At 37.4% G+C, this 7,353-nt stretch overlaps 1 long non-coding RNA gene across 2 annotated transcripts; it reads right to left on the bottom strand.

The window, feature by feature from the left end:
* Positions 1–1,213: 1,213 nt before the first annotated feature.
* On the bottom strand, positions 1,214–7,091 carry LOC145734876 (uncharacterized). Of its 2 annotated transcripts, none has more exons than XR_014179536.1 (3): positions 5,039–7,091; positions 1,466–1,573; positions 1,214–1,363 (listed from the first exon to the last, which is right to left on the bottom strand). It is a non-coding gene; the product is annotated as an uncharacterized LOC145734876 (long non-coding RNA). The 2 variants fall into 2 exon arrangements; XR_014179537.1 differs by having other exon boundaries at positions 1,466–1,561.
* Between the last annotated feature and the right edge of the window lie 262 nt (positions 7,092–7,353).

The following is a 7,353-nucleotide window of genomic DNA, read 5'->3' as shown; positions in this document are numbered from 1 at the left end:
AATTGGAAGATATGAGGCTATGTCCAGCTCGGATGGGATTAGCCTCAGCTGGCATTCCACATGATGTAATCAACCATTTGACCACTGAGGAAATTGTAGAAAGTTTGCGAAAAGAAATGGAAGAAGACCCTAACGAGCTTGAGATTCATACCGCATTTAATTCGCCTAGGGAAAGAAAACATGAAGAAGACACAGCTCCTGAAAATCTTCAATTGGAAATTAAATTTGCTGAGGCAGTAGATGCTGAAAGTGTGCCGGAACACAGTAAGTTTATTTAATAAAACTGATGTTATTATTTGGAATTTGACTTAACAAATAACATTCTATTTCATTATGGTTGTAGCGTACGAAGAGAGAATAACCAGAGAGTTTGCAACCAGTGCTCTACAGTCTTAGATCTCAAAGAAGAAGTTAATATTGACGGAAAATGTCTTAATTGCGAGCGACAGGAAAACATTACTTATGAGCGTAAAAGATCGAGAGAATCTTTGGAAAAACAAGCAAAATGCTGAAGCTCTCCGATCAAAAATTCTCCGATGTTCAGGTTGGAACTACGGTTCGTGTACCATACCGGATGTAGACAGAGCTCGTGGTTCGCCCCTTAATGTATTGGCTGTTATCAGTAGTGTAAATGATGGTCTTTATAAGGTTTGTGAGTATGCGATTAAAATGTATACCACAGAATAATTTTGAGATTTTAGGGACTGTCCAAGGCGTTTTAAAGCATATGTTCACCAGGTCTGAGTTTAATCCTTGCATTGAAAAGTTTATTTTACTGGAGAACCTCAGCGATTCCATAAAAAATAAAGAAATTTCCGGATATATTGCCGGATTTGTCGTAAAAAAGTATATATAAAAATTGACTGCAAAATATGTCAAGAGCAGAAATAATAAGTGTAATTCAACACTAAATGAATTAAAAAATCGAGGCGGGCTCATCAAACCCAGTACAGATGTCGTCAAAATATGTAGCCGACTTGAAACTATAATCAGGCAATATAAATCTGATATATTTTTTGTAAAACAAGTTGAAGATAGGGTATTACTAAAATTAATGCGTAATAGCGGGGATTTTTTTGATACTCCTGAAATGAACATACACATTTCAAGCCAAGATATATTAGATAACCATAAGACGCAAATGATTAAAATTTTTGCTGAATTATATTTAAAATTAAGATTACGTTATGAGGCTAAGAAGAAGGCGGATAAATCAAGTATAAGACAAAAATACACCAAACTTATATTATTTAAAAATCAATACATATTATGTAAAAAAGAAATACATGTTTTTATTTTGTTTTCTAGAGCACCTTTAAATTCTCGCCTGAATGAAAACATTAAATCCATGGTATGATGTTCCCTGCAAAAAGACATTTTCAGAAAAAATTGTACCTGAGATTTTCAATGAAGCATTCCAAAAACTAAAGATTATATTAAGAGATATTCAGTGGATAAGCCTTACCACAGATATTTGGAGTTCTATGAACTCAGAAGCATACTGCACATTTCTTCCAAAAATCAAAATTATGTTCAGCAGTTTTGCAAACATCTGAGCTTCCTGAAACCAAGACTGCAGAAAATATTAAAAATTACATTGAACTGTGTGTGCAAAGCATGAACGCCACTTAGCATGCTTTGCACACACTTTAAATTTGTGTGTTCATGATGGATTGTCAAAAGACGAACACTTAACTCAATTGCTAACAAACCGTCGTTCAATTGTAACTTACTTTAAAAGAAGCAATAATGCAATGGATTTGCTCAAAAAGGAGCAAGACCGAATGGGAAAGCCACATTTAAAATTGCTAAAATATTGTTACGATTTTCCCGTGGGTTCACACAAAGTCAGTTTAACTCAAGAATTAATAAATTTATTTACACTTCCAAAACACTCTTAACTCAGCTATTAAAAACACTACTACAATTCCACAATTACTCCGCTATTTAAACTTTACCGCGTTCCCAAATCACTACTACACTCTACTCTACTACTCTACGCCGACGTCGACACCGCTTCTTTTATATTCACAAACCACGTTCTAGTATGACCGCGAAACGCTTCGCGATTTGCTTCGAATATTAACGATTCTTCCAGGTGCGGCGCTTCCTAACTGTAGCCTACTTTAATACGCGCCCGGCCAGATATTGCGGCGCATCGGTTTCATCGAGTATCGAGCATAGTAGGCCTAAACCGTAACACTGCCCCCCTCTTAAAGCTGATAGTCCCGATCCGCTTCATCTAATCCGTGGTATTTCTTGAGTCTGTCCAGATGGACAATTTTCATCTTGCCTTTGGGGCTGCGTTGGACTCTATACACGACGTCATTTAACCTTTTTACCACATTGTAAGGCCCCTCCCAGTGTCGTTGCCATTTTTGACTTAATCCTTTGCTCCTCCTGGGTTGAAACATCCACACAGCATCACCTTCCTTATAATTACCACCAGTTGGTCTGTGGTCCAGTGTCATCTTCATACGGTTGTTGTTTGGTTTCATCTTCTCTCTCTCAAGTTCCCGATTTGTGATGGATCCCTTCTGTAACGAACACTGGTCACACCGTTTACACCATTCCTCAACGTCCTTTCTGAAGTTAATCCAGTAGAATCGATCTCTTATTCTAGCCAAAGTCTGGTTTACTCCAAAGTGTCCTCCTCCGCGACTGTCATGTAGTTCTCGCAGCACATTCTCTTTGCAGGAATTGGGCACTATTGTTTGGTAAACAAAGCGTTTTCCGTCTGGACTTTCCCATTTGCGAGTAATTAAGTCATCTCGCAGTCGAAGCGAATTCCACTGCAACCAGTAACCCCTTAATGTTGGTCCATATCTGGAAATCTGTTGCCAATCCGGTTTCAAATCCTTCTCCAACCATCTTCTGATTACTTTCAAATCAGAGTCTGAGCGCTGTCCTTTTATTATGTCCTCCTTAGAAACGCAGCTCTTCATTCTTTTTGTAGCCTCTTTATCTGTCACCTTCGCGATTTGACCAATCCTCCAACCCTTATAAATTTGTCCTTTCCGGTACCTTAAGTCACTATCAAAAGCTTGACGATCCTCTACATATCGCGGTAAATGTCCTTCCGGGTTCTTCATTTCCTGCTCCTGGTTACGCCAATTCTGCGGGGTCGGTAAACGAGACTGCTGTCTGCAATTCCATTGGTAATGTCCTTTACGTCCACAAATATAACATGTAATGTTTCTTTTAGCAGAGGAGTTCCGGTGATTTGTTCTGATGTCCTTGTTTCGTCGACACTGTGGGTTTGGAGAACAAGACCGCTGTCTGCAATTCCTTTTATAGTGTCCTGTACGTCCGCATCGATAACACTCCACTCTCGTGATCGGGCGTGATCGTTCTAACTGTGTGGACTGGCCATTTGCTGATGCTGCCATTTGTTGCACTAATTGGCCGACCAGTGATTCAATTTTACTTATTGATGTAGCAACATGATCGGCTGGCGGTTCTCTTTCCTCTTGAATAGTCTCTGGCTTTAAATCATTGCACGCAGCTTCAATTTCCAGCGCTCGAATCAGTAATTCGCTGTTGTTGCTCCCTTTGAACATCTTCAGCCATTTCTTTACCTCTAGATCTCGAATCCCATCTACAAAATACTGTGCCACAAGTTCTTCTTGGATTTCATCCGGGACGGCTGGGTAAGCCAGATGCACAAGGCGACGAATTTCGGTTTCAAACTCTTCTAGATTTTCACCAGTTTTCTGCTGTCTTGCCATTAATTGCGTTCGATACAGTCCTTTCTTATGTTGATCCCCATAACGACATTCTAATGCAGCTACTAATGCTTCATAGTTGCTTCGTTGGGCGATAGGCACCGTCTGTAACAGCTCCAATGCAGGTCCTCGTAATGCCACTACTAGTGCTACAGCCATTTCCTTGTTACTCCATCCATTTGCATTTGCAGCGGCCTCAAATTGGAGTTGGTACATTGCCCATGAAGTTTGACAGTCGTATGTGGGAGGCTTGATCTTGTTGAGCCCGTTTCGGGTGATCACTGTAGAGCTGGCTCCTCTGCTGTCAATTTTCCGCTCTAAGTCGCGTAGCTTTATCTCGACGTCATTCTGAATTTTATTAATGTCCTCCCGAACATCGTTCTGAATTTTATTGAGACTATGGGTTACATACTCTTGGATGTCTGTCTTGGTCCCCGCTAGAACGTTCAATATTTCTACGTTACGCTTTTCTTGCCGCTCTCTATCTTCTTGACGCATTTCTAGATCTTGTTGTCTCATTCTTTCTTCTTGTTGTCGAATCCTTTCTTGTTCTTCCTTGTATTGTTTTCGAATCCTTTCTTGTTCTTCTTTGTCTCGTTGTCTAATCTCTTCTTGTTTTTCAAGCATTGCCATAATAGCTGCAACTTGGGCCTCCATGTTTGCACTTTGACGTCTTGTTATTGGCATAAAATAACTTTAACACACCACTGTTCCAAAAATCTCTAGTCCGGTTCTGAACACAAGTCTTTAACCCGAAGTTTAGTTCCAATTCACGTCGCACTAAAGTCTGATCGCACTTCTGACACCAATTGTTACGATTTTCCCGTGGGTTCACACAAAGTCAGTTTAACTCAACAATTAATAAATTTATTTACACTTCCAAAACACTCCGTACAATAATTAACTCAGCTATTAAAAACACTACTACAATTCCACAATTACTCCGCTATTTAAACTTTACCGCGTTCCCAAATCACTACTACACTCTACTCTACTACTCTACGCCGACGTCGACACCGCTTCTTTTATATTCACAAACCACGTTCTAGAATGACCGCGAAACGCTTCGCGATTTGCTTCGAATATTAACGATTCTTCCAGGTGCGGCGCTTCCTAACTGTAGCCTACTTTAATACGCGCCCGGCCAGATATTGCGGCGCATCGGTTTCATCGAGTATCGAGCATAGTAGGCCTAAACCGTAACAATATATTGACACAAGATGGAACAGTATTTTGACTATGCTCACAAGAATAATAGAAATTGGAGACCCATTAATAATGGTTCAAATTAAATCTGATAAGGCACCACCTACCTTGTAATCATGTTCTAAATACTATTAATAAAAGTATGTTGTGCTTTCAACTAAACTTTTTTGACTGACTTTTTCTGTCACCCCCTACCTGCTTCCTACCAACTACCTATCATACTTATTATTACTATAAGATACCTGACATCCCTCTTTTCTTATAAAAAATAAAAATATAATACAATTTGTTATTTTAACGAACATAATCTTTAAGATATTCCGGCTTTTTAATCAACCGTCCAGACCTTGAAGTTGTAGGATTATTTTCAGTTGAAGGTCTAATATTATTAAAATTCTGCAAAGAATTTTCTACAAAATCAGGTTGATTCTCTGGAACATGGTTCACATCAAAATCTAGTGCATCATCAGAACTTACAGGGTTAGGTGAAGAAGCTTGGTATAATTGCACTCGATTACGTTCAACTTCATTTCCATTTGCTAATCTTACCCTATAATTTCTAGGTCTTTGAGATGGTCCAATTGCTTTTGCAGGAGTCATGTTATGTACAAGATCCTTAACACATACATTTTCTACCTTCTCGAAATCAAGAGGTTTACCTTTATTTTTTAAATCATAATAGTATATTATATTACAAGCATGGAATGATACTTATTTCCTACGAGTACGATGTTTGCGCACGAGCCGTAAGGCGAGTCCAGTAAATCGTATGAGTAGAGGAAATAAGCATTCTGTGCGAGTTATATAAGATTTTTTTTCTACGTCTGCAATTATTAAAAACACTTTTCAACATTTTTGTTATCTATTTATTTTTAATTGGTATTAAATTGGTATTTGACAAATTGAATGTGTCAAAATTGTGTGCGCCTGTATTTGTTTCTAAGGATACTGCCTTCAAATAAAAGGTGACCGTACTAATGCACTGTTTTTTGATATGGAGATTTTCACCGTTGCCAGCAAACAATAATTTCGGGGGACGGGTTTAGCCGTAGGAAATAAAAATTGAAAATACTGTTAGGAAAATGTTACTTAATCGATTTTGTTCAAATAATGATGACGTTACGTGTCAGTACTTAGAAAAAAATATTTATTGTTCCTTTGACGTTTCTCCAACTGAGATTTAACAAGGTAGTCCTCTTGATACTTGACTCCATTATTAAATGATTCTTAGGTAGGCAAAAAACCATTTAAATTGCGACCAAACCTCAGTTCGCTTGGTGACTTATTTATAACTGAATCAATTGGAGTAATTCGGTACTCCAATAAAGCTATATGTATATATCGGCCAAACTTTCTTTCGGCCGAAAAAATACAAGTTCACGGCCTAGGTATACAAATGACTATTATGATACCATAACGAGTAAAATTACTTTTTAAAGCAGCTATTATAAAAGGTGAAGTTTCTTGTTGTAATTCTTAAACAAGAAAAATAAACAACAATTAAAAGGTATTTACGGGTTTTAAAATAAAATATGTCTATTCCAAGTTGTTTCCAAGGTCCATTAGGAACATCCCGTAATAGCATTTCTTCACCACTATGAGTTCTTTGGAATTTCAAGCATGTTATACAGTTTCTAACTTTATCTTAAATTTCTTTTAACATATGTGGCCAAAACAAAATACGTTTAGCTCTATTTTTACATTTCTCAATCCCCAAGTGATTATAGTGAATAAGTTCCAATACTTCTTTTCTTAAAACTTTAGGTACCATTTTGTACGACTTGTATAATTTTGAGTGTTTACAGCACCTGTTTTGGGCTAGAGCTAACAAACCGGAAAGTGCTGTACTTACCGTTCAGCTGAACGGGAAGTAACATACAGGATTAAAGGAAATTTTCAGTTTATTTAGTAATTAGGATGATTTTGTGGAAGTGTTGATTGATAGTGTAAGCATCACGAGCACTAATAGCTTTACTGATCTCAGACAAATTAGAGGTTTCGCTTCGCTCAGCCGCCAAACTTTGTCATCGATCAGTAAAGCTTACTTACTGTTCTTGATACTTAATATACTATTTCATGATTTTCCGACCAAACAAATTCTATATTTTTTTCGTGCATTGAATTAGTTAGATCAGATAAATTTCGAATAAATTTACTAATACCTACATATTTCTCTGATTATTACTTGATTTCCTCTACAAACAAACCTTATATATGACTATTAATTGTGATTTATGAATAGCTGTTTATAGTTACTTCCCGCTATAAAATTAGTTTTAACATAGGAGGGAAAGCTGTAATGCTTCCAATAGTTTATGTGCGTTTGCACCATTATCTAAAGATCTAAATGCTTTCTTTTTCATATGAGGGTCCAATAAAGTAACTACCTGAAGTGCTTGTCGTTGTTCATAGGGAAACAACC

This window comes from Ips typographus, linkage group LG10 (assembly GCF_016097725.1).
Source record: "Ips typographus isolate SLU linkage group LG10, UJ_Ityp_2.0, whole genome shotgun sequence".
Lineage (NCBI taxonomy): Eukaryota > Metazoa > Arthropoda > Insecta > Coleoptera > Curculionidae > Ips > Ips typographus.
Note: the sequence above shows the minus strand (reverse complement) of the source record. Positions and strands in the feature narration are given on the sequence as shown.